The sequence below is a fragment of the Bos javanicus genome, chromosome X, assembly GCF_032452875.1.
Source record: "Bos javanicus breed banteng chromosome X, ARS-OSU_banteng_1.0, whole genome shotgun sequence".
Taxonomy (NCBI): domain Eukaryota; kingdom Metazoa; phylum Chordata; class Mammalia; order Artiodactyla; family Bovidae; genus Bos; species Bos javanicus.
Window position 1 is genome coordinate 53,362,218 of NC_083897.1, and position 26,469 is coordinate 53,388,686.

The 26,469-nt window shown below is 39.0% G+C and overlaps 1 long non-coding RNA gene across 1 annotated transcript in view; it reads right to left on the bottom strand.

Annotated features, from left to right (window-relative positions):
• LOC133242966 (uncharacterized) overlaps nt 1–23,976 on the bottom strand; it is a 41,465-nt gene extending 17,489 nt beyond the window's left edge. The window contains exons 1-6 of the long non-coding RNA XR_009734928.1: nt 23,649–23,976; nt 19,718–19,869; nt 11,241–11,280; nt 7,699–7,859; nt 4,717–4,778; nt 3,582–3,717 (exon numbers count right to left, since the gene is read on the bottom strand). This is a non-coding gene — a long non-coding RNA (uncharacterized LOC133242966). The remainder of the gene's footprint in view (nt 1–3,581; nt 3,718–4,716; nt 4,779–7,698; nt 7,860–11,240; nt 11,281–19,717; nt 19,870–23,648) is intronic.
• Nucleotides 23,977–26,469: the final 2,493 nt, after the last annotated feature.

The window sequence follows — 26,469 nt, forward strand, 5'->3', positions numbered from 1 at the left end:
AATAATGCCATTTGCAGCAACATTGATGAACCTAGAGATTATCAAACTAAGTGAAGTAAGTCAAACAGAAAGACAAATGCCATATGACATCACTTATATGTGGAATCTAAAATATGATACAAATGAACTTATTTACAAAACAGAAACAGACTCACAAACATGGAAAACAAACTTATCATTACCAAAGGGGATGGGGGGGAGAAAGATAAGAGTTTGTGATTAGCAGATACAAACTACTGTATATAAAACAGATAAACAATAAGATCCTACTATATAGCACAGGGAACCATAGTCAATATCTTATAATAAACCATAATGGAAAAGAATATGAAAAAGAATATACATATATGTGTGTGTGTGTGTGTATATATATATATATATATATATATATATATATATATATATAAAGTCACTTTGCTGTACCTCAGAAACTAACACAACACTGTAAATCAACTATATTTCAATAAAAATATAAATAAATAATGATGGTTCCTGTAAAACATTCTCTCCTTGACCAAACTCTAGTCAGATTCCCCTGAGCTCTCCTCTGAACCAGGCCTGAACCTGGACAATAGTTGCAAACAAAAAACTGACATAGTTTCTAGCTAACGGCTGCATTCCTAAAATGACCTTAAATTCCCTTAAAGTGATTGCCTAAGAACACTCAAGTCTTTCAGAACAATTTACTGTTTGTTCCAGCCAATGCCTGAGGAGAGGACCTTGTCTCCCAGCCTTTGTGGGAGGGTAGAAATCTAACTTGAATAAGTATGCCTTAGAAACCCATATGGGTTTCACATGAACACCTCCCTTCCTGCTTTTTTGTAAATTTTTAGTTCCAGGGCTATACTGGCCCCTACTCACCCCTCTCCCTTTTCCCCTCATATTCCCTTTGAAAAGCGTAGTCACCTCTGTACAAATTGAAGTTGGAGTCAGCTCACACTGGACTCTTTTCCCTGTCATAATAATATATTACTGATTAAAATATGTCCTTACCACTTTAACTAAGGTCTGGCTTTGTTTATCTTTGTCATGCTTTTTTTCGTATAATCATTACCTTTTTGTTAAATAAATACCATCTGGTACATAGCAAAATGCCTAATGAAGCATAGTTTCTACCCAAAGAGATATGGATGGCTCTAACCTAACATCATCCATTGTGGGCTGACATGGTTCAACAAATATTTTTCTTCTCCCTAAGAGTATTAGCTAGAAGTATGGGCTTTGGAGACAGGCTAGGTCCAAACTGCTATTCTGCCACTTACAAACTGTGTGAGTTTCAATACTTTTACTTCACCTTATAATCACTCAATTGTCTCATGTATAAAAACTGGGATTGTGCAGTACTTACTGTAGAAGACAAAATGTTTCTAAACAATATTGCTTTGTGTTTTGGTCTTTACAAGCATAAATGGTCCCTAATACTAATATTTAAAAAATTCTACTGGGCTTCCCAGATGGCTCAGCAGTAAAGAATCTGCCTGCCAGTGCAGGAGATGCAGGTTCAATCCCAGAATCAGGAAGATCCCCTGGAGAAGGAAATGGCAACCCACTCTGGTATTCTTGCCTGCAAAATCCCACGGACAGAGGAGCCTGGCGGGCTACAGTCTGTGGGGTTGCAAAAGAGTCAGACATGACTTAGCAACCAAGCAACAAGAACAACAACAACAAAAATTCTACTGCAGAGATATTGGGATACCTGACTTTCTGTGATCTTAGTAGACTGAAAGAACTACTCAGCACTTCAGTTGTTTTCCTCATTCTATAAGATGGGTAAAACAATCATAGCTACATCAAAGGTTGCTGCTTTGAGAACTGAATTAATATATAAAAAGCCTTAAAACAATGCTAGGCACACAATAACAGCTCAAAAAATGCAAGCTGCTTTAAAAAATACTCACAATACAGATCTTATTATAGTTTTATCATTTACATGTATATTTAATAAAGTTTAATAGTCTTACAACTGAATTCTATTCATCAAAAGAGATTTTGTATCTCATTAATTTTCATTGTCACCAATGTTGGATACCTAATTATCATAAGAATGTTTTCAAGTACTTGGAATAACTGATCTGAGGAAACACCATCACAATTTCTGTACATGACTGAACATAAATCCGAGGCCTCATTCAGGATCCTGCGTTATCCTCATATACCCCACCACTCCAACACACAGCCACTGCAGGTCCTTCCTACCCTGCCTCTGGCACACCCTGTCCACGCCACCTGTCCTCTGCATACCACTGCAGCTCAGGGCCAATCCACCTTCGTCTCTGCCATGGACCCTGCAAGATTCTCCTAGTGGTTATTCCCTCCATCTCTCCTATATCTGTCCAGTCCATTCCCCACACAGCAGCCAGAGTCACCTTGTGAGTGCATGAATCACAGCTTGTCACTCCCTCCCTCTAGCCCTTCACCCTCAGGATGAACTCCAAACTCCTTACATGTCCCACACCATGTGGCTGCTGTCTGCCCTTGACCTCATCTCCTACCATCTGCACTTGTGTGCCAGGCTCCACTCACTGGACCTTGTCTTCTGCTCCTGGAACCAGCAGTGCCACATACTCGACAGGATGAGTGACCCAAAGGCCTGCCCAGGCCTGGTTTCCTCTTGTCATTCAGGACTCAGCTCAAATGTCACTTCCTGAGAAAGAGATTCACTGACAACCCCTCCATTATAATCCCCATGCCACTCATTTTTTACTCTATTTATGTGTTTATTTTCCTCAAAGCACTCATCCCCATATGGAATTATCCCACTTACTGGTTTACCTGATTACTGCCAGTTTCCCCAAACTAGAATAAAACTCTAGGGACCTTGCCTGTCTTGTTCTTTTTGCTGTGTCCCCAGTGCCTATTTCATTGCTTCACATATAAATCTCTGCATAAATATTACTTGCATGAAGGAACTGTTACCTATTTGACATACAGGAGCAGGGGCAGATATTTAAGACTGAGGTACAGGACAAGTCGGCAAAGACAAAAGACATTAAATGATGCAGAATTTTAAGAAGTGTTTGTTGCAAATCTGCAGCAGAGCTGTTTAAAATTGGATGAATACCAGAAACACTGGAAATATTCTTCAAAATGTAGGCACCTCCCATTCTACCTCCCTGGGTTTAATTCAGCAGACCTAGGGTGGGGTACAGGAATCTGGAATTTTAATAAGTACCCCCAAGTGAGTTTAATGAAGTGCTTTGAGGATCCCATTTGGATAATTCCTGACCCAAACAGCTAACATCTGTGTAGCATTAATTTAATGCCCAACATGGGACTTCCATGGCAGTCCAGCAGTAAAGCCTCAGTGCTTCCAATGCAGGGGATGTGGGTTCAATATCCAGTTGAGGAACTAAGATCCCACATGCTGTACGGCTTAAAAAAGGTAATTTAACGCCTACCATGCAAAATTCTAATATATCTGGGGTGTATCTGTTAATGTAGTACACTGGTCCTTCCCTCCCACCTACAATCACATATTGCTTTCCCACATGGGTTCATACCTAAACTCCTGGGTGGTCGGAAGCATTGGGTACTGTTATCCTGTTGTATAGAAGAGAATGGAGGGAAGAGTGGTGACTTACCTAAAGTGTACCAGTGATGGGACCCAATCTCTTCACTCTTGCTCCAAGAACCTGTCTAGCAGACTCAACATCACAACTGGTTCTTTCTACTGGATCTTGTTTCTGGGGCTCAGTGTCCACATCCTTCTGTGATGTCCTACTTTAAGGAAGAATAAGGAGATAAGACAGCACATGGAATAGAGAGGGAAGTGAGAAGAGGGGAAAGCACATGAAATGCAGGGGAAGGGGCTCAGGATGTGTTTGCCTGCTGACTCCTCTCATTTCCCTGGAAGCTGTGCAATGATGCTTTTCCTCCACACACAGCAGTGACACTGAGGCTTTCACATCATGGACATGTACCCTTATCCCTGTTTATGTTACATGTCCAAGTATTCTCTCCAGTCGTCATGCTATTATGGAAATGTCAAAGGCATCACACTAAACAGAATGAAGGAGGTAATGTTGGAGTGGAGAAATACAATTTGGTGAGGGCCTAATAGATGCCACATGCTGAAGGTTGTAATTATCAGACTTTTCAGTTCTACAAAAGGATGCTCTGAGGTGGAGAATCATAATTTTCTTTCTACAGATTTGGAGATACTCGGGCTCAGAGAGCAAAGTACATGTTCAAAGAATTCTAAGGAGGCATCAAATGGAAACAGAAGCCAACTTAAAGGGGCCTCTGCTGGCCAATTCTGGGACAAATTGAGCATCAAAATAAATAATTACAGCACCAAATGGTAGACCTCTGAGCAAAATAGGATAATCTATGAGTCATACTTACATAAATAAAAAAATAGAGAAAAGAGAAAGCTCTACCTCCAGTCAAATTTCAGTGAACAAATCTGAAAGGAATGAGCTAATCAGAAAAGCAACACTTGACAACTATAATAGTAATAAATAAGACAGGTTAGAATTATAAAATGATGTTCAATCTGCATCAAATCCCACAGCAGTCACTAAGTCACCATGGTAACCATGCTTGGCAAGTGAAGCCAGCAAACAAACAGCAACCAATTTGGTTCCAATTATGTGACAGGAAGTTAAAAGGACTGACATGACCACAGCATTAACCTCAAGTTTTCCTTCCAATAAAGATTCCTGGTAGCTTCTCCAATATACATATACACATAAACATACATGTTCATATACATACGTGCTTTCTCCTTCTGTCTGTTTCACCACTAGAGAACCCAGGAATTCACTGAGGAAGACTTGCTGGGGCACAAAAAAGAAAAAACCCACAATTAAATTGGTTCAATTCTAACCACATGCATGAAATTGAAAGCTGCCATAATTATTTTATTTCAGTCGCTGATTTTTCTGGAGATGTCCTGTAGAATTATCTCTGACATCTTCCTCCCTAGTTTCAGCACATTGCCAATAACATCTAAAAGCTGATAAAGAAACACAGTCAAAAGCATGTTACACATCAAATAGTTTTTACATCCTAGAGTAGCCTGTTCTTTCAACCAAAAAGTCCCTGCGTGGCTATTATTAAACATTTGGCTGCTGACAGTACAGTGAAAATACAATAACTGGAAATTTTATTTACAAAACAGTGTTCTTTAGAATAGCATCAAAAAGTCTGAAATACGTATGAACAACTTGTTCAAAAATGAGAAGACCTGTTCACTGAACACTATAAAACATTGCTCAGAAAAATTAAAGAAAACTTAAATAAATGGACAGACAACTGTCTTTGTGGGTCAAAAGATGTAGTATTGTTAAGATGGTACTTCTCCCAAATTGGTCTATATATTCAGTGTAATACCAATAAAAATCCTAGAAAATATTTTTAAAAAGAAATTTATGGGCCAATTCTGAAGTTAATATGGAAACACAAAGGTCATGGACTATGAAAAACAACCTTGAGAAAAGAAGAATAAGGTTGAAGGATGAAGACTCCAAGATTTCTGAAGACTCACTATGCTGCTGCTAAGTCGTTTCAGTCATGTCCGACTCTTAGCAACCCCATGGACTGCAGCCTACCAGGCTCCTCCATCCATGGGATTTTCCAGGCAAGAGTACTGGAGTGGGGTGCTCACTATAAACCTACAGTAATCAAGGAAGTGTGGTATTAGAATCAATGTAGACAAACAGATTGAAGGAAAATAATAAAGTATCCAGAAATAGATGCAAACATATATGGAGAACTGATTTTTGAAAACAAGCAAAGGCAGTTCAGTGGAGAAATGATAGTCTTATCAACAAAAGGTGCTGGGACAAGTGGATATCATATATACAAATATAAACAGTGATTCACATATCACATAATATGCAAATGTCCACTCAAAATGCATCAGAGACCCAAATATAACCTAAAGTTTTCAACCTTCTAGAGGAAACATAGGAGAAAATCCTTGTGACCTTGTGTTAGGTGAAGATTTCACAAACACTGAAACTATAATCCATAAGCAAACTAATACATAAAACTGGACTTCAAGTTAAAAACTGCCCTTCCTAAGATACTACTCAGAGAATGAAAAGTCAAGGCATTGGCTGGGAGAAAATATGTGCAAATTATATATCTGACAAAGCATCTGTATCCAGAATACAGAAAATCTAGCAAAAGTCATTTAAGAAGCAAAAAAGATACTACAATAAATAAATAGGGAAAATTTTGGAATAAAAATTTCACCAAAGAAGATACAGAAACAGCAAATAAGCACATGAAAAAATGCTCAATATCATTAGAGAATTATAAATTAAAACTACAATCAGATACCACTATATTCATACGAGAATGGCTAAAATTAGAAAGACTGACCATCCCAAGCACTGGCGAGGTTGAGGAGAGTGGAACTCTCACAAAGTGTTTGAGGGAATGAAAAATGGTATAACCAGTTTGGCAGTTTCTTAACAATGTTAATCTTAAATCTACCATATTATTCAGACACTGCACTCTTTAAGTATTTACCTGAGAGAAAGTAAACAAATCCATGCAAAATTCACTGAAGATTTAATTTAGAACACAACAGCAAATTTCAAACAAATCAGAGTATATCTGTATACTGCGATGTGTGCGTGTGTGCATGCTGTCACTTCGAGTCATGTCTGACTCTTTGCAACCTGCCAGGCTCCTCTGTACATGGGATTCTCCAGGTAAGAATACTGGAGTGGGTTGCCATTCCCTTCTCCAGAGGATCTTCCTGACCCAGGGATCGAACCCACGGCTCCTGCATTACAGGCAGATAGATTCTTTACCACTGAGTCATAGACGAAGCTCATACTAGGACACTACTCATCAATAAAAAAGAATGAACTATTGATACATGCAACAAAATGGATACATCTAAAACCAAAAGGCTGAATGAAAGAAGCCAGTCAACCAAAACCAACTGACCAAAAAAAAAAAAGAAAATCCTTTATGATTCCATTTGAATAAAATTCCAGGATATGAAAAGTAATCTATAGTGAAAGAAGATCAGTGGTTGCCTGGGTACACTGCAAGGGGGAGGAGGGGGGAGGCAAGGTAATAAAGAGCTGAAATTATTATGTACTGGGAAGGTAAACATATCTACATTTAAGATTACATGGTTATTTTAGCAGATCAATAAGACACTCTAAAGTAATTATTTAAATATATAAATTTTTAAAGCTGAGTTGAAAGCTGAGGATACCACTAAGTTGTGTCCAACTCTTGTGACCCCATGAATTGTAGCCTGCCAGTAAAAGATATTTTTAACTAACATTTGGAAATTTTCTGGCATCTTAAGACTTTTCATTATAGAATAGATAAAGAATGCAGCTTCCAGGGAATAAACTATATTACAATCTCAAATCACTAGGAAGAGTTTCTAACCAAATGCATATTTCAACAACCACCTGAGAGAAACATGCTGATCACTGAATAATATTTACCCAGTGAGAACAATTTAGGTATATTTATTCCAAATGCATGCTAAAGATCAAGTTCCTCCCTCAGGTTGGGTAAATAATTGCTTTCAGACAAAAGAAGACATCTTTAATAGACCTCAAGGGCTACTATAAAGCATTAGCTGATGAAGAAATTAAATGCCACCTGCTAACCTTTTTCTTCCATGATGAGATCAAAGTAGCTTCTTTACTTTTAGGCTAGTTTGTGAACCTTACAGAGATATCCCACAATATGCTTTTATCAGATCTATGAACTCACTTGAGTCAGGTGTCATATCCAACTGAAGATGTGAAGTGCTGGGGTCTCCTGAGGACCGCTGCCCTTGAACCTGGAGTAGAAGCTCCATCAGTCAACAGGACACTGATCCTCAGAATCTGTCTCCTTCAGACATCTGATGAGAAAGGCCACTGGCATGAGGGCTGCACAGGGAGAGACACATCCAGCAATCACCACGGTTTACCGGTGTAACTGCATGCCCTGCACCATACTAGGCACTGGGTTAGTGACAATGACATTGAAACAATTGGGTAGTGATAATAACAACCAGATGTTACAATGAGCTTCACACCATGGCCTTTTTCTTCTCCTTTTCTCATCTATCTCTTAACAACAAAGAGGAAAAGCAATAAAAATTGCCTGAATTCATACAGACGTTCATGATCCCACAATAACTACAGGGCCATTGGCTTGTGAAAGTGAAAGTCGCTCAGTCGTGACCCATGGACACAACCCCATGGACTATACAGTCCATTGAATTCTCCAGGCCAGAATACTGGAGTGGGTAGCCTTTCCCTTCTCCAGGGGATCTTCCCAACCCAGGGATCAAACCCAGGTCTCCCACATTGTGGGCAGATTCTTTACAAGCTAAGCCACAAGGGAAGCCCGAAAGCAGAGCACTTTTGCTCTTTATGTTGTCACCAGAGAAATAAAGGCAATATAGACTGGGAGCTGGGTGGTGGTGGAACTCTGCCCAAGCTATTCTCACAAAGCAAATGCCTGTCATCAGGAATTTTGCGTTATTTAAAATGAGACAGGGTGAAAGTATCATCAATATAATGAAATCCACGGAGGGTTCTTGGAGGTGAACTAGCCCTTGCAGGGTGAATGTGTAAAACCACAGCTAAGCAGGTAGCCATCTGTGGCAGAAAACTAAGAGACTGACTGTAATCATGTGACTGAATGATCAAGGAACACACAAAATAAATGTCATTAGGCAATTTAGGAATTATTTCAAGAAAGCAGGCCTAGAATATTAGTTATTTAGTAGGCAGAAACTTGGGCTTCCCAGGTGACCCTAGTGGTAAAGAACATGTCTGCAAATGCAGGAGATGTAAGAGACAATGATTCAATCCCTGGAGAATCCCCAAAACTGAATAGCCTGGCGGGCTACAATCTACAGGGTTGCAAAGAGTCAGACATGACACAAGTGACTTAGCACAATGCACAAGGCAGAAACTTAGTCTATCGGGCCATACATTGGTTTGTCCTGGGGAATTCTGACCCTCCATTCTCATTAATTTCTTCCATATGATGGGTCATCCATGACCAAAGCACTTCTAGCCTTTCTATACACTCATTTCTTCTCTATTACAGGAACAACTTACCTAATTAGTGAGATTAGAAGGAGAACTAATTGCACAGCTCAGGTCAGCTTCCTTCAAAACTCTTGGTGGTGAGTTGCCCTTATGGAGCTCACATTCTGTTCTGCCCAGTTGTAAGGTGACTGGCCCACAGTTCTCCCCTTTCTGTGTCTGGCTGGCTCCCAATTATTCCTATGGCCTTGCTCCAAAATGCCTGGGCTTTGTGCTCCTCTGGGTGTTTATGTTTATTGAGCCACAAGATGAACCCACATACCCAGTTAGTGGGCATTCCTGTGTTAACTTTCCAAGATGGCCCCATAAGAGCTCAGTAACGGCACACTGATTTCCTGGAAATGGGGTGACAATTTTTCCCCATAGCCCACTTCCATTATACATACAACACAAAAGTGGAACCAACTCTTATACACAAGTTGGGTCTGTGTGAGCTTATTTTCCTTCTTGTTGTTATAGTTCCAGAAGCCCTTCAAGACATAGTTATGCTGTGTAGGGCTACATCGTTTAGGTTAAAGTAATCTTGGAAGCAGAAGTTAGGAAGTGGGGTGGGAAGGAAACTAACAAATCAATGGCCTATTACTGGCCAGACACTGTGTTAGGAACTCCACATACTGTTTTTACAACTTCTTACAACTGTTCAGTAAGTTGAAAGTGAAAATGAAGTCGCTCAATCATGTCTGACTCTTTGCGACCCCATGGACTGTAGGTATCAGTATTCCCTGTTATAACTCATTCCTCTTTTTTAAAAAATTTATTTATTTTAATTGGAGGCTAATTACTTTATAATATTGTAGTGGTTTTTTGCCATGGCACACTCTACAAAGGCTCAGAGAGGTTACATACATTTTTCAAGGGCATGCCAGGGAATAGGCAGCATAGTTATTCTAATCCAGGGTTGTTAGATTCCAAAGTTGGGTTCTACCCTGTATCTGTGCACACAGGGTGGGTAATAACGTTTACCTTGCTCTAGAGAGCTTTGTCTCAATACTGTTGACACTTTGGTTCAGAGAGCTCTTTGTTGTGAAGGCTGTTCTATGCATTGTGGGATGTTTAGCCTCTACCCACAAAATTTCAGTAGTACTCCAAGTTGTGACTACTGAAAGTGTTTTCAGATATTTCCACATGTCTCCTGGAGCCAGGGAATGAAATCAACACCATTTGAGAACTATTGCTCTAGGTATAAAATTTCTGACAGGTAGTTGGATACATGGATCTGGAGCCTAGAAGGAAGTTCTGAGATGAAGACATGATCTGTAGGCTTACCGAGCCTGGGATGTAACAGATACCCCCAAAATATTTGTTAAAAATGCAAATGGCTTATAAAATTGAGTCATAAAGTCTTTCTATCCTTATACCAGTTCTACAAACTAAAGCAGGATCATTCTCATAAGCTTTATCAAAATCTACATTTTCAACCCAACAATTATTAGCTTTTTTCCTCTTTGTGAAAGGAATGTATTTGAAATGGTAGAACATGTTGAAATGGGTTATGCTACCACCAGGTAAAGCCAGAGCAAGAACTCAACATTAAGATGGAAGAACAAAAGAGTGAAGGTCCAGTGTAGCCTACATTTCTATGCCAGACACCGTATTAAGTACTTTGATGATACTAACATATTTGATCTTCAAAACATCCTTTTAAGGTTTTATCACCATTTATGAATCAGAAGTTAAGGCACAGGGAGGTTAAAAAAGTTGTCTAGCTCACATAGTAGGAGACAGAGGGATGGCCCTTCCCAGGTCTATATGGTATTAAATAAAGCCCACTGATACTAACTATGAAAGTACCCTATCATGAAACAACAAATGTCTCTATAATCTCACCCAGAGTCTGGAACTCAGTGAATTTTTAACTGAATTGAAATCATATATAGAGACTGAATGTAGATGTAGAGCCTACAGCATGAGTCTTAAAATAATTCCTTGGACTTACATTAAAAAATATCTTCTGTCTAGAAACTCAAAGTGTTTTGCTGGATGGAAATGACTTTAGTCTCTGGCCCAGACCTAGCTGGCTGGGAGAAGAAGCTGATGTGATCCTCTTTGACAGGAGAGACCACCTCTTCTTTGGCCAGTATTTATTCAATGTCATCCTAGAGTTATGAGGTGAGGTCTGTCACTGGGGCCCAGGGAGAGCTCTTGGCTGGTACTGTGTGGTCTCATACAAAATACACAAATAGCCTTTGATCCTATGTATCACCTTACCTTTCAAAGGTTCAGCAGAGAAGTATTTCCCTAAAGTTATCTGCAGGGAGAAGTAAGGGAACATAATAGCACATGACACAAGAACAAACAGGATGATGGTTTTCTTCCTTTTCAACTTCTCCAGGGGAGGAGAGCGGAAAGCAGCAGGTTTTCCAGGAGATCCCTCTTTGCTCCCATTCTTGAAATCCTTTGCTCCAGCCCAGCCCTTTGTGACATGACAGGAATGTAGACAGAAGTTAGGGTTAGTGAATCTGGGGTGCGCTGAGAGAAGGACAGAAAGATGGGAGATGCCTGACAACCAGAATGGTACAACAGGAAACACAGATACCGAAGCATATGCCCTGGTTCTTGGCTCATCCATCAAGCTCTCAGTTCTACTTGTTTATGTTTGCAGTGCCATCACTCTACCCCATAGCAATGAAAGTGAAAGTCGATCAGTCATGTCCGACTCTTTGTGACCCCATGGACTGTGAATTGTCCAGGCCAGAATACTGGAGTGGGTAGTCTTTCCTTTCTCCAGGGGATCTTCCCAACCCAAGGATCAAACCCAGGTCTCCCACACTGCAGGCAGAGTCTTTACCAGCTGAGCCACAAGGGAAGCCCATACATAACACAAATATATATTTTCCAAGTGAGACTAAGAGGGGTGAGGTGACTTACAGACATGAACAGTTACTCCAGGGAAGTCTCCTGTATCTCTTTTTCCAGTGTCTTGTGTCCTGTCTGGCAGACATAGTATTAGACTTTGATCTCACTTTTCAGGACCTCAAAGAAAATACTATTTTCCTATGTAAAACAAGAGGGTAAGCTAAGGGGAAAGGAAAACATGGGGAATAGGGTAGATGGTGACTTCACTCCCTTACTCCAGTCTCCATTCATGGGGTACATGACTCAGTTGAATGGAAATGGTATAGACACCTTCTTTTCTTCCCCAGCCCCATCAGGGCACTTATTCCACCACATAAAACAGCATTGCATGCATGTGTGCTAAGTTCAGTCATGTCTGGCTCTTTGTGACCCTATTGACTGTAGCTTGACAGTCTCCTCTGTCCGTAGGATTCTCCAGACAAGAATAATGGAGTGGATAGCTATTCCCTCCTCTAAGGGATCTTCCAGACCCAGGGATCGAACCCACGTCTCTTGCGTCTTCTGCATTGGTAGGCAGATTTTTTACCACTGCACCACTTGGGAAGCCCAAAATGACATTGAGTCACAGTCAAAACAGAAATATGTAAATATTTTCCTTCTCTCCTGTTCTTTTTTCCTTCTTTTCCTTCTCTCCAGATCATGCTACCCTTCAAATACCAGTCACATCTGTAGTTCTCCTGCCCCCTCCACTTCTAGGAGGATAAAGCTCCACCAGATTCCTGACTCTCAGCAGATCCGTCCTTAAGAAGTGTGAGTCCCTCTTCCTTTTCCCTTTGAACATATGACTCAGCTTCTGTCTTCACAGAAGCTTCTGTGCTATCTTCACAGGCCCATTGAGGCTGGAAGGGAATGAGACCAAGGCCCCAAGTCAGATAGTGACTGCACTGTCCTCACATTCCCAGGGCACTTGATGTCTCCTGACGAGCATCTTTCTGATACCGGTGGAGCCATCACTCCAGGAGAGCAGGGTGGTGGCAGGATCCTCCTTTGGGAGAAGGCTGTTTCTAGGCAAGAGTTAGAACTCATAGCTTCTGTTCAGTTCCAACAGTTTTAGACATACAGAGACTTAGTCACAGAGTAAGGTTTTTCATGTGGTAGATTCTCTTAACGGAGTTAATTTAGGTCTTCTGGCAAAGTGAAGGGAGCTGCCTCTGATGAGGGCCAGACAAAGGGTTTCTGAGAAATGACCTCCTCTCTGAGACTAATTGGAAAGCAGGGTGGAAAGAGGACCCCTGGATGAGTTCTTCCCTTGAAGGCCCTGGGGGACAAATAATCCCATGTCTAGCATAATACACCCAAAACAAGAGTAAGGATTTATGGTGGAGACCAGAAGGAGACGACTACATGTGACAAAGCAGTGGCTGGACACTTTTGATGAATGCTTCAACATTTCTTTTCCCATCTGATAATACTGGCAGAAAAGAATCACAAGTCATTTTTTCAGTACGAAATGGGAAACACCAAATAACTTAGTCAGTGAATAAAGTTTCTAGGGAAACTGGCAGTAGTTCTTCCACCCAAGGCTGAAGTGGAAACCAAGACTGATAAGCAGCTCTGAGTGCTAGGGTAATAAAGTTTCAGAGGGGGAAAAAGAGACAGGTAATAATGAAGCCCCCAGTTGCCAGGTCAACAGCCATTGAACTCCTCTGGTCATACTCCCTTTAAGCCTCTTGCCCAAATCACCTATCTGTGAACTTAGACTGGATGAAAAAGGCAACAACAACCCAGAGAATTTATAACTGTGGGATGGCTCCTCTCTGACACCTAAAAATTATGAACTCACTGTTGGAAAAGTGAAGAGAGGGTCTTCTCTGAGTGAAAACCTGTCCATTACAATGGGCAATTGGTCAGACATGATTCCCTATCACTGTTTCATGTTGCAGCTGATCCTCTCTCTTCTACTCCTCATTACATTAGTGTCCCGCATGGCCTTTCAAATCTGGAAACAACTTTGGGCAACTTAACTGCAGGAGGTGCAGCCTCTCTACGATGAAAAATTCTCAAACTTCATTGGTATCTTCAACTCTCAGAAGAAAAGAACAAAGAATAGCCATAAAGAGAAGGTCGTATAGCCCATTACCATCACCTTTTGGTATTGAATAGCTGGCTCTCGCTTTTCTCAAAGGACCACGGATTTCCACGCCATATGAAAAAATAACAAAAAACATAAAAATCAGCAAATTTCCTTGTCTATGCCTCTGCATTTTTTTTGTCATTATTGCCTGAAATTTCTCATCTTGTACAGGTTTTGTAAGTGAGCTTTACTGTACATGTGTGCTAAGTCACTTCAGTCATGTCCGACTCTTTGCAACCCCATGGAGGAGCCTGCCAGGCTCCTCTATCCATGGGATTCTCTGGGCAGGAATACTGGAGTGGGTTGCCATTTCCTTCTCCAGGGGATCTTTCCGACCCAGAGATCGAACTTGTGTCTCTTATGTCTCTCTTGCTTCATCTAATCCTCAGCACAAGTCTACGAGGTAGGTTTTATACAAGTTTTTATACCTTTTATACCTGTTTTACCAAAAAGGAAGTGGAGCCTGAAGGACTTTGTCTGCAGCACAAATGCATTCCAGTTTTTGTTTGAATGCTTTTGTATATTCCATGTTTACTCAAAAATACTTATTTTGCTGTTGTTATTTGGATTGTTCTACAAATTTCAATTAGTATGTACATAAAATCATTGAAATATTTCAATCTTTTTACTGTTGCCTTTTACTTTTGCCTTTTCCAGAATGTTATATACTTGGAATCATACAGTATGGAGCCTTATCAGTTTGGCTTCTGTCACTCAGAAATACACATTTAAGTTTCCTCTATATCTTTTTGTCACTTGATTATGTATTTTTATTGTTGAATAATATTCCATTTATGGATGAACCCTAGTTTGTTTATCCATTTATCTATTGAAGGACATCTTGGTTGCTTCCACATTTTGGCAATTATAAACTGCTATAAATATTTGTGTGAAGATTTTTGTGTGTTACTGTTCAGGTTTTTATACCCTTAATTTTTTTGTCTACTTGCTCTATTAATTACTGAGCGAGAAGCATTGACATCTACAACTATAATTTCAGATTTGTCTATGTATCTTTTCAGTGGTAGGATTTGCTTTAAGCATTTTGAAGCATATTATTGGGTGCAGCATATTTAGGATTTCTGTGACCTTGTGGCTCAGCTGGTAAAGATCTGCCTGCAATGTGGGAGACCTGGGTTTGATCCCTGCGTTGGGAAGATCCCCTGGAGAAGGGAAAGGCTACCCACTCCAGTATTCTGGCCTGGAGAATTCCACGGACTGTATAGTCCATGGGATCTCAAAGAGTTGGACACGACTGAGTTATTTTCATTTTCACTTGATGAATTAATCTAGCATTATAAAAACACCTTTGTTTTTCTGAAGTAATATTCCTTGTTCTGAAGTATACTTTGTCTAATGTTAATATAATGACAAGCCTTAGCATTTTTCTTAATACACATTTGTACCCATTGAATTTAGCCTATATGTATTTTTATATTTAAAATCTATTTCTGGGACTTCCCAGGTGGTCCAGTGGTTAAGAATCCACCCTGCAATGTGGAGGATGTGGGTTTAATCTCTGGGAAGGGAACTAAGATCCAATATGCTGTGCAGCAACTAAATTTGAGAGCAGCAACTAAGACCTGATGCAGCCAAATAAGTAAATAATTTTTTAAAATAAAGTCTATTTTTTATAGAGTGTATGTTTGGGTCCTGCTTTTTCATCCAATCAGACAAACTAACATTGTAATTGGAATGTTCATAATAGTTATGTTTAATGTAATTTTCAAAACAATTTGGTTCAAATTTGATGTTTTGCTGTTTTCTATTTGTATCTCTTTTTGAATTGATCTTTTCCTGCCTTCATTTGAATTACTTGACCATTTTTAGTAATTTATGTTATCTCTTCTGTTGGCTTATTAGTACACATTATTTTATTTTTACTAGTTTCGGTGGAATTTGCACACTGTATTTTTAACTTCTATCTACTTTTAAACACTGATTTTAGCACTTCACATATAAATGTAAGAATCTTACAATAATCATATTTTATTTTATTTTCCCTTATTGTGGTATTTTTGTAATGTATTTTACTGTACATATCATATGAATTACATAATGTATTTATCTTATTTTCAGTAAGTTCAGCAGCTCAGTAGTGTCTGACTCTTTGCAACCCCATGAACTGCAGCACGCCAGGCCTCCCTGTTCATCACCAACTCCCGGAGTCTACCCAAACCCATGTCCATTGAGTTCGTGATGTTATCCAACCATCTCATCCTCTGTCGTCCCCTTCTCCTGCCCTCAATCTTTCTCAGCATCAGGGTCTTTTCAAATGAGTCAGCTCTTCGCATTAGGTGGCCAAAGTATTGGAATTTCAGCTTCAACATCAGTCCTTCCCATGAACACCCAGGACTGATCTCCTTTAGGATGGACTGATTGGATCTCCTTGCAGTCCAAGGGACTCTCAAGAGTCTTCTCCAACACCACAGTTCAAAAGCATCAATTCTTCAGTGCTCAGCTTTCTTTATAGTCCAACCCTCACATCCATACATGACCACTGGAAAAACCATAGCCTTGACTAGACAGACCTTTGTGGACAAAGTAATGTCTCTGCTTTTTAATATGCTATCTTATTTTAGTTTTTAAAAAAATATTTAAAACTGAGAAAAAGTATATTTACTTACCTATTTACCATATTTGGTGTTCTTTGTCCTTTGCCCAGATTCAGTGTTCCATCTGGCATTATTCCCCTCAGTCTGAAGTACATTTTAAAACATACTTCTTATATTGCTAGTCAACTGGCAACAAACTCTTTCAGGCTTTGTTAGTATTCAAAGAAATATTTAAAGAAATATTTATAACCTCAGATAAGCAGATGACACTATCCTTATGGCAGAAAGCTAAGAGGAACTAAAGAGTCTCTTGATAAAAGTGAAAAAGGAGAGTGAAAAAGTTGGCTTAAAACTCAACATTCAAAAAGCTAAGACCATGGCATCCGGTCCCATCACTTCATGGCAAATAGATGGAGAAACATTGGAAACAGTGACAGACTTTATTTTGGGGGGCTCCAAAAGGACTGCAGATGGTGACTGCAGCCATGTAATTAAAAGACGCTTGCTCCTTGGAAGAAAAGTTATGACCAACATAGATAGCATATTAAAAAGCAGAGACATTATTTTGCCAACAAAGGTCTATCTATCTAGTCAAAGCTATGGTTTTTCCAGTAGTCATGTCTGGATGTGAGAGTTGAACCATAAAGAAGGCTGAGTGTTGAAGAATTGATGCTTTTGAACTGTGGCGTTGGAGAAGAATCTTGAGAGTCCCTTGGACTGCAAGGAGATCAAATTGGTCAATACTAAAGGAAATCAGTCCTGAATACTCTTTGGAAGGACTGATGCTGAAGCTGAAGCCCTAACACTTTGGCTACCTGATGGAATTTGAAAAGACACTGCTGCAGGGCAAGATTGAAGGCAGGAAGAGAAGGGGATGACAGAAGAAGAGATGGTCAGATGGCATCACCGACTCGATGGACATGAGTTTGAGCAAGCTTCAGGAGTTGGTGATGGACAAAGAAGCCTGGCGTGCTGCAGTCCATGGGGTCACAAAGAGTCTGACACGACTGAGCGACTGAACTGACTGAAAGTATTTTATCATTATTTTCAAGGATATTTACAGAGAACAGCAAATTCTAGTTTGACAGTTTTTATTTTTTTAGTACTTCAAACATGACTCAGTCATATTCTGGCTTACACCATTTCTGATAAGTAAACCATGCACGGTGATTTTTACATTTGTGTTTCTTTTTTTTTATTTTTTAACTTTACAATATTGTATTGGTTTTGCCATATATCTGCCACAGGTATACACGTGTTCCCCATCCTGAACCCTCCTCCCTCCTCCCTCCCCGTACCATCCCTCTGGGGCATCCCAGTGCACCAGCCCCAAGCATCCAGTATCGTGCATCGAACCTGGACTGGCGACTCGTTTCATATATGATATTATATCTCCAGCTGTTTTTAAGATTTTCTTTTTATTACTAGTTTTCGGATATTTTGTCATTATATGCTTTGGCGTGGCCTTATTTGTTTTTCCGGCTTGGCTTCATTGAGATTCTTGAATCTTTGAGTTTTCAGTTTTCCTTAAATTTGGAAAACCTTCTGCCATTATTTTTTTCAAAAATTTTTTACTGTTCCCTAATTATAGATACATTAGACATCTTGGTACTGTCGCACAGATCAATGAAGAAGCTCCTGATAGTTTCTGTTCCTAGGGCTGTCAACTCAATGAGCTTTCAGTGAGTGTCAGGTCTACCATTAATCTCAACAAATACTATTTTCATTCAAAGCTTCACTTGGGAACATTTATATCTGCCGTTTAACTCCTCATTATAATAATACTTTCCTTTAATCCTTGGGCATATTTATAATAGCTGTTTTAAATCTGTGGATGTTAACCTCACCTTGGATGCTGCTATAATTTCTGTTTTGTTTATACTGAGTATTTCTCTCTCTTAATTATTGGTCATAATTTCCTACTACTTTTGTATTACTAGTAACTTTTTATTAAATGATGAACATTGTGAATTTTACGTGGTTAAATATTGGGATTATGTTTTCTTCCTTTAAAGAATGCAGGATTTTGTTCTTGGAGGCAGATCATCTTAACTCTTGAGGATTTTCTTTAAACTTTATCAGGCATGTTTACAGCAGGTTTTACTCTAGTGTTAATTTATTACTACTACTCAAATATTTTCCTTCTGAGGACTCTACTGAATGCTCCTGGTGTGTGAATGCTCACTTTTGTCTGTGTGTTCTCAGTTGTGTCCGACTCTTTGTGGCCCCATGGATTGTAGCCCTTCAGGCTCATCTGTCCATGGAATTTTCCAGACAACAATACTGGAGTGGGTTGCCATTTCCTCCCCCAGAGGATCTTCCCAACCTGGGGATTGAACCTGTGTCTCTGGCATCTCCTGCATTGGCAGACAAATTCTTTACCACTAGCACCACTTGGGAAAGCCAGTATTCGGAAAGACTGCAATTTGACTGAATTATTCCCCACCTGTGCAAGCTCTGGAACTGTTTCAAACTTCAGTTCCCCAGTTATTCAATAGTTGTTATTCACTGTGTTCTATATATATGATAAGGTCAAATATGTTAAGAATTTTGTAAAATCTTTGAGGTCCTTACTGATATTTTTTGATAATACTATTATTTACCAAAAAAATGCTTTGTATTATTCCTTCTCACTATAATTATGCATTTTATACTTGTTCTGTTATTCTGATTTTTTTCCTTTATGTCTTTAGGCACATATAAATAATTAGAATACCATCTAGTGGATTGATCTTTCTCTTTATTAAATGTCTTTTTTTAATCTATATAATTGTCAATTGCTTTGAATTCAATCTTGTTTGATATTTAAAAATCAGTATCAGCATTCTTATAGATACAATTTGCAAAATATACCTTTTAGCATTCTCTTAGGTTCACCCATTCTTTGTTCTTATATTCAATGTGAATCTTACATAACTATCTCATAGTTGTATTTTACTGGAATACTGAGGGGCTGAGTAGAGATTTAGACCCAAGTAGAAGTGAGAAGTTCTAACACTTGGACTCTTAGAGCCTGAGCTATATCACTTCCCTGAATATTACAAGTCCTCTCTCTCTTCAGTCTCTATGTTCTCTTTGGCAGATCCTATTCATTTCTGCATTTGTCACTACAATTCCATATGTCTAGCCCAAACTACTCTTTGGCCCCGTAGATTTTTGTCTGAACTTTAATGGAACTCTCCTGAATGTCTCAAACTTACCTCAATCTCAGCAGGTCAAAGTATGTTCCACCATTAAGATTAACCCTATTTCTCTGTCTCAGGTTTCCTGCTCAGTGGTGTTCAAAGTGCAATGCTGGCTCTGGTCACAGAGGTGACCCTTTTTAAGTTTCTTCAATAGACAGTCAAGTTTGCTAAAAGAGAAAAAGAAACCTGTCATTATTTTAAAAAACAAGTTAGGGGATATTCTTTACCTCATACTTATTCACTTTTGAAAATGTATATGAATCACAAACACTGACAAAATCTACTTGGCACATTTCTTTCCCGTGAAATATGCATTCATACAACTAATGCCATTCTTCAATTGCTGACAGGTGTCTCAATTTTTCTACTCAATAGCTTTACTCTAGGTCCTAGTTTGTACTTCTGCATAGTTTCTCTTCCCCCTAATGTCATCTTCCTCACAAGTTGGACTTACCACGATTACCTCTCAAGTCCTCAACATTAAGGACTTCATTTTTTTCCTTTTGCTTTTTTTCCTTTTTGGTTCCCAACATCAATAGCCTGATTATCTCCACTATATCCACCCTTGGGCTTCCCTGATAGCTCAGTTGGTAAAGAATCCACCTGCAATGCAGGAGACCCAGGTTCCATTCCTAGGTCAGGAAGATCCTCTAGAGAAGGGATAAGCTACCCAATCCAATATTCTTGGATTTCCCTTGTGGCTCAGCTAATAAAGAATCCACCTGCAATGTCGAAGACCTGGGTTTGATCCCTGGGTTGGGAAAAATCCCCTGAAGAAGGGAAAGGCTACCCACTCCAGTATTCTTGCCTGGAGAATTCCATGGACTGTATAGCCCATGGGGTTGCAAGGAGTCAGACACGACTGAGCCACTTTCACCTTCACTTCACTTCATCTCATACCCAGTTTTATTCGGTGTGAGGAAAAACATGTCTCTCTTTAGAAGAAACAATAGGATTGGAATTTGCTACTACTAAAATATCTTAAAAAACATTATTTTAAAATTATATTGAAGAAAATAGGTGGCTGTTTCAATCACTGCTTTAATGGATTTATTATTTGTTTTATGAAATGCTGAGAGCACTGGTCCTGGACCCAACATTTTGAGCTGTATCTTGGGTTTACAACTTACTGCTGCTGCTGCTGCTGCTGCTAAGTCGCTTCAGTCGTGTCCAACTCTGTGCGACCCCATAGACAGCAGCCCACCAGGCTCCCCCGTCCCTGGGATTCTCCAGGCAAGAACACTGGAGTGGGTTGCCATTTCCTTCTCCAATGCATGAAAGTGAAAAGTGAAAGTGAAGTCGCTCAGTCGTGTCTGACTCGTAGCGACCCCATGGACTGCAGCCCACCAGGCTCCTCCATCCATGGGATTTGCCAGGCAAGAGTACTGGAGTCGGGTGCCATTGCCTTCTCTGTTACAACTTACTAGTTGTACAATTTTAGGTAATTTGCTTAATCACTATGTATCTCAACTTTCTCCTATGTACAATGGGTACATTGATAGTACAGCCCTCACAGATTTCTTCTGAGGAATGGATTGATTAGTACCTGTAAATAGCTGAAGACACTGTTTCAAATATAGTACACACTAAAAGTAGTGCTATGTTACGAATACTGGATTAGTATCATAATTTTCTGTGTAGTCCAAATTAACATGATGACATATTCAGAATTCCTTTATGGCAATAATATAACTGTACAAAAAATTAAAATCTAAAAACCTGACACTGAAGTAAATAACAGAAAAATTACATTTTATCACACATCTATTTCCATATGTCATTTGTGGTGAATTCCTTTATGACTTTTTCTGCTTTTATATGCACATTCCCATATATATTTCATACCTTAGTTTTTTTTAATTATTAGAGTATCTGCAACATACACCATTTATTCAGAAATACTTTTTTGAGAAAAATAAACTGATCACATAACATGTATTTTATGATGTAGCCCAATATGAGAAATGTTGAAATTAAAAACAAATTGATCCTAACACAGAATAAGACAATTTAGGTCATTTGATATATGCAGTTAGGATCTCTGGCATTTTGATGTATTTCCTTGTAGCCTTTCTCTAGGCACGTTTGTATTCAATATAATTGTATTTCCGCCATACTGCTGGTGGTTCTCAGGTGTTAGTGTGCATTAAAATCTCTCAGGGGAACATGATAATAATGTATATTTTGGGGCCCAGTTGGAAGTGGATTTGACTCATGAAATCTGGAGAGGAGTACCAAAGTCTGTATTATTAACAAGGGAGATAGAAGATTCTGAAGCAAGTAGTCTTTGGGAAATGCTGCAAAAAATCACTGATACATACTGACAAGGACTCCCTCATGGACCAAAATTTTACTCAGGCTTCTCTGGCTTTCTTTTCAATGAGGTCTTGTCCTCAGTTCTGGCTTTGGCCTGCTAAGTCCAGTTTTAGCAAGACATTCTGGTTAGGCAATTTATCAAGAATTCTCCCAACCTTGATATCTATTCAAGCTTGATACATAACCAAGTTCCTCTTCATAATTTTTCATCCTCTCCTGCACCTTTCCCATTGGCCATAAATCCCTACCTGTCCCTGTCGTATTTACAGTTGAGTTTAATTTCTCTCCCCTATTGCAATAGTTTTGATCCTTATTGCAATAATCTTGAGTCAAGTATTTCTTACTGTTTTTAATAGGTAAAAGGCATTTTTCTTTTATAATATAAAATTTTTGTTCATGTTTTAATTTGCTGTGTCATACTACCCCTGCTAGGCTCCTTGGGAAATTCAAGTCTTTGACTCTAGAGAAATGAAGTGACTTGCCTGTTATTCTTTAGTTATGGGTAGAATTAGGCTAAGGACTTAAGGATCCACACAGTCATAATGGCTACTTTAAACATTTATTCAAGATATATCAGAATTTCTGCTCCTGATCAGGATAAAGTAACTTAGAGTGTTTCATTCTGAAACAAACAAATCACCTTTCATTCTATGAACAAACTGTTCAAGACATTCTAAGAACTGTCCTGTTCCAGACACAGGACATTAAGCAACAGAGGTCAGTGGTCCCTAAAAGACTGGGAAAAAGTGAGATTATTCTTATGATTGCCCCAGCCTACTTCCTGAAGAAAGTTTTCAGGCCACAGTGTAGAAAGTGAGAATCCATGGAGAGCCTGGTGGTATCTTATAGATTAGGATAAGAAGGGAATCTGGGGAGTCCAAAGCAGCTAGAGATTGCAAGACAGAGTACCAAAAAGGAAAGAGCCCACAGAGAAAAAGTTTTCGAGATTTACAGAGGGTCTCCCTTGACTAAGGAGAAGGCAATGGCACCCCACTCCAGTATTCTTGCCTGGGAAATCCCATGAACCGAGGAGCCTGGTAGGCTGCAGTCCATGGGGTCACTAAGAGTTGGACACGACTGAGCGACTTTACTTTCACTTTTCACTTTCATGCACTGGAGAAGGAGATGGCAACCCACTCCAGTGTTCTTGCCTGGAGAATCCCAGGGACGGGGGAGCCTGGTGGGCTGCCGTCTATGGGGTTGCATAGAGTCGGACATGACTGAAGCAACTTAGCAGCAGCAGCAGCCCTTGACTACTTATCCGAGTACTGATTACACACCTGTGAGCAAATGATCCCAGATCAGGAAAAGAACCATCCAAAAGGATTAAACAGAATAATTTCTTAAGTGCATAGAAGTTTGGACATAGTGCCTGCTCCTACCAGTCAGATTTGAAGATCTCATAATTCACAGGACATCAGAAAGAGTGTTTGGACGAGTTTTTCCTCATTAATGGGGTACAATTAAGCTTAAGCTAAACAGTACTTTGTTCTCATCTTACAAAGGTTAAAATAAAAACCTAAAAAGATCAAACTGTTTACAAGTAACTTAGCTGTGTTCCAGAATAAAAACCATCATATTTACAGAGATACAAAACTATGTAGCACTCAAAAGGTAAAATTCACAATACCTGGTATCCAGTCAACAATTGCCAGGTCAGCAAAGAATCAGGAAAATCTAACCCATTATGAGGAGAAAAGAAATCAATCGATCAAAACTGACCAAGAAAAGATAAAGATGGTACAATTAGACAAGGACATTAAAATAGATATAACTGCACTGCCTATGTTCAAGAAGCTGGAGGAAAGACTGAAGATGTTTAGTAGAGACATAGAACACAAAAAATGTTAAAAAAAAAAAAAAAGACCCAAATTGAACATCTAGAAATAAAAACTACAATGTCTGAAATTTAAAAAATATGTTAGATGGGGTTAATGGCAGATTAGATGTTACAGAAGAAAAGATTAGTGAGTCTGAAGACATAGGAATAGAAACAATTCAAAATGAAATGTAGAGAGAAAAAGATTTTAAAAATGAATAGATCTCAATTCCATACCCTTATTTTTACAGCACAAGGAATTATAGCCATTACCTTATAATAACTTTGAATGGAATATAATCTGTAAAAATACTGAATCACTATGCTGTGCACCTGAAGCTAACATAATACTGTAAATCAGTTGTGAAATGAAAGTCGCTCAGTCGTTTTCGATTCTTTGCAACCCCATCGACTATACAGTCCATGGAATTCTCCAGGCCAGAATACTGGAGTGGGTAGCCATTCCCTTCTCCAGGGGATCTTCCCAACCCAGGGATCAAACCCAGCTCCCCCACATTGCAGGCAGATTCTTTACAAGCTGAGGCACAAATTGTATTTCAATTTAAAAATGAACAAGCATTACTGAGTTGTGAGACAACTATATTGATAATCATTTAAATGAAAATTGTCTAAGCCCTCTAATGACATGATAGAGATTGTCAGAGTGAATAAAAAGCAAGACTGAGCCCTTAATATCTGAACGTTATGGAGAAGAGAGGGCTTGTTGCATACACAATAAACCATAGACACATACTGAGAAAAAGAACTTTTTGCTAAAAATATACAACACACCATGGTTCAAGCATCATTAAGATAGTACTCACCTAAGCTAGTACAATTCTAAGTCAGGTAGAGGATCTTTATGCACAACTCTATAAGGGACAAACTGGGACACTGAGCTGTCCAGAGAAATCTGTAATGATGGAGGGTGGAGGTGGCTCCCCACAGCAGAGGAATGGAGTGGGCTTGTGACACTCAGTTTGGATGCTACTTCCAGCAACGGAGGGGAATCTGAGGGACGTGAATCCTGCCTGTGCCAGTTCACATGCTCTTTACCTATCTTGGTTCTCACAGCAGCCCTGGAAATTATTGTCTCCATTTTACTAATAAATAGAGAGAAATAACTGAGGCATTGTCATGATAAAAACCACTGTTTATATTGCTAGCTGCTTCCCACGTGGCTCAGGGGTAAAGAATCTGCCTGCAATGCAGGAGATGCCTTTTGCACAGGATACACAGGTTCAATCCCTGGCTCAGGAAGATCCCTTGAGAAGGAAATGGCAACCCACTCCAGATTTCTTGCCCGGGAAATCTCATGGACAGAGATGCCTGGCGGGGCTATAATCCATGGGGTCCCAAAAGAGCTGGACAAAACTTAGTGAGTAAACAACATATTGCCAGCTAAATGATTCAAAAATATTTTGAAATTCATTATTCTTGTTTATTGGTGCTTTTTCAACAAGTTTTCATCAAATTTTTCATTGTCTTTAAGTTGACTGATACATTTAGTTTGCTTCCTCTTGTTTTTTATTTTTTTAGCCATGCAGCATGTGAGATCTTAGTTCTGGACCAGAGATCAAACCTGTGCCCTCTGCGGTGGAAGTGCAGAACCTAACCACTAGACAACCCAGGAATTCCTGCTTCCTCTTTTAAAAATCAAACTTTAATCAGAGATTAAGTAATCTTGCTAATTTAGGAAAACTAGATAAAAACTTTAATCTATGCATGTGATTTCAGTAAAGGAAACATGGTGCTGAAATCAAGATTTAAAATTTGTCTTCTTAATAAATTTTCTCTTCTGTTTCAAAACAACAACAACAAAACCACTTTAGGAGGCATATTTTACAATCAGAAACATAATAATGCTCATTCCATTTGTGGGAACTAAATGGAAAATATTTTCCATTGGCTACACAGGAAAGAGTAAATTTCTGAACAGGCTAATCATAACTTTTAAAACAATGTTTGAGCAAAAATTAAAAATACAAATAAATGTTAAGATTTTCAAATTTATAGAGATGCCTTATTCATTTGGTTATGTATGTTTGTATTACTTAGAAAGCATTTTAACTGGTTACACAAGACAGCAATTACATTTCATGTTATATGCATGAAAATTTTTAAATGAGATCATTCTAAACAAAATCAGCACATTTATTATATGAAATACATGATATTAGGGAAGGAGACAGGGAATAGACATAGGATTTTGTCCATTTCATTCCTGTAATCAGTCCTTTTTCTACTCACTAGACAACTTTTAAATTTCATATAGAAATAAATTAGTTCTATTAACTAAATGTATTCATGTAATGTTCCCAAATTTGCCCACTGAGAGTTGGCTTGCTGAAACATGACTGTTATTTTCAGTTTTGAAAAACAGGAGCTAATTGAAAGTTTTTATTTTCTTGGGTTCCAAAATCACTGCAGATGGTGACTGCAGCCATGAAATGAAAAGACGCTTACTCTTTGGAATAAAAGCATGATAAACCTAGACAGTGTATTAAAAAGTGGAGATATCACTCTGCTGGCAAAGGTCCATATAATCAAAGGTATGCTTTTTCCAGTAGTCATGTACGGATGTCGGGGTTGGACCATAAAGAAGGCTGAGCACCAAAGAATTGATGCTTTC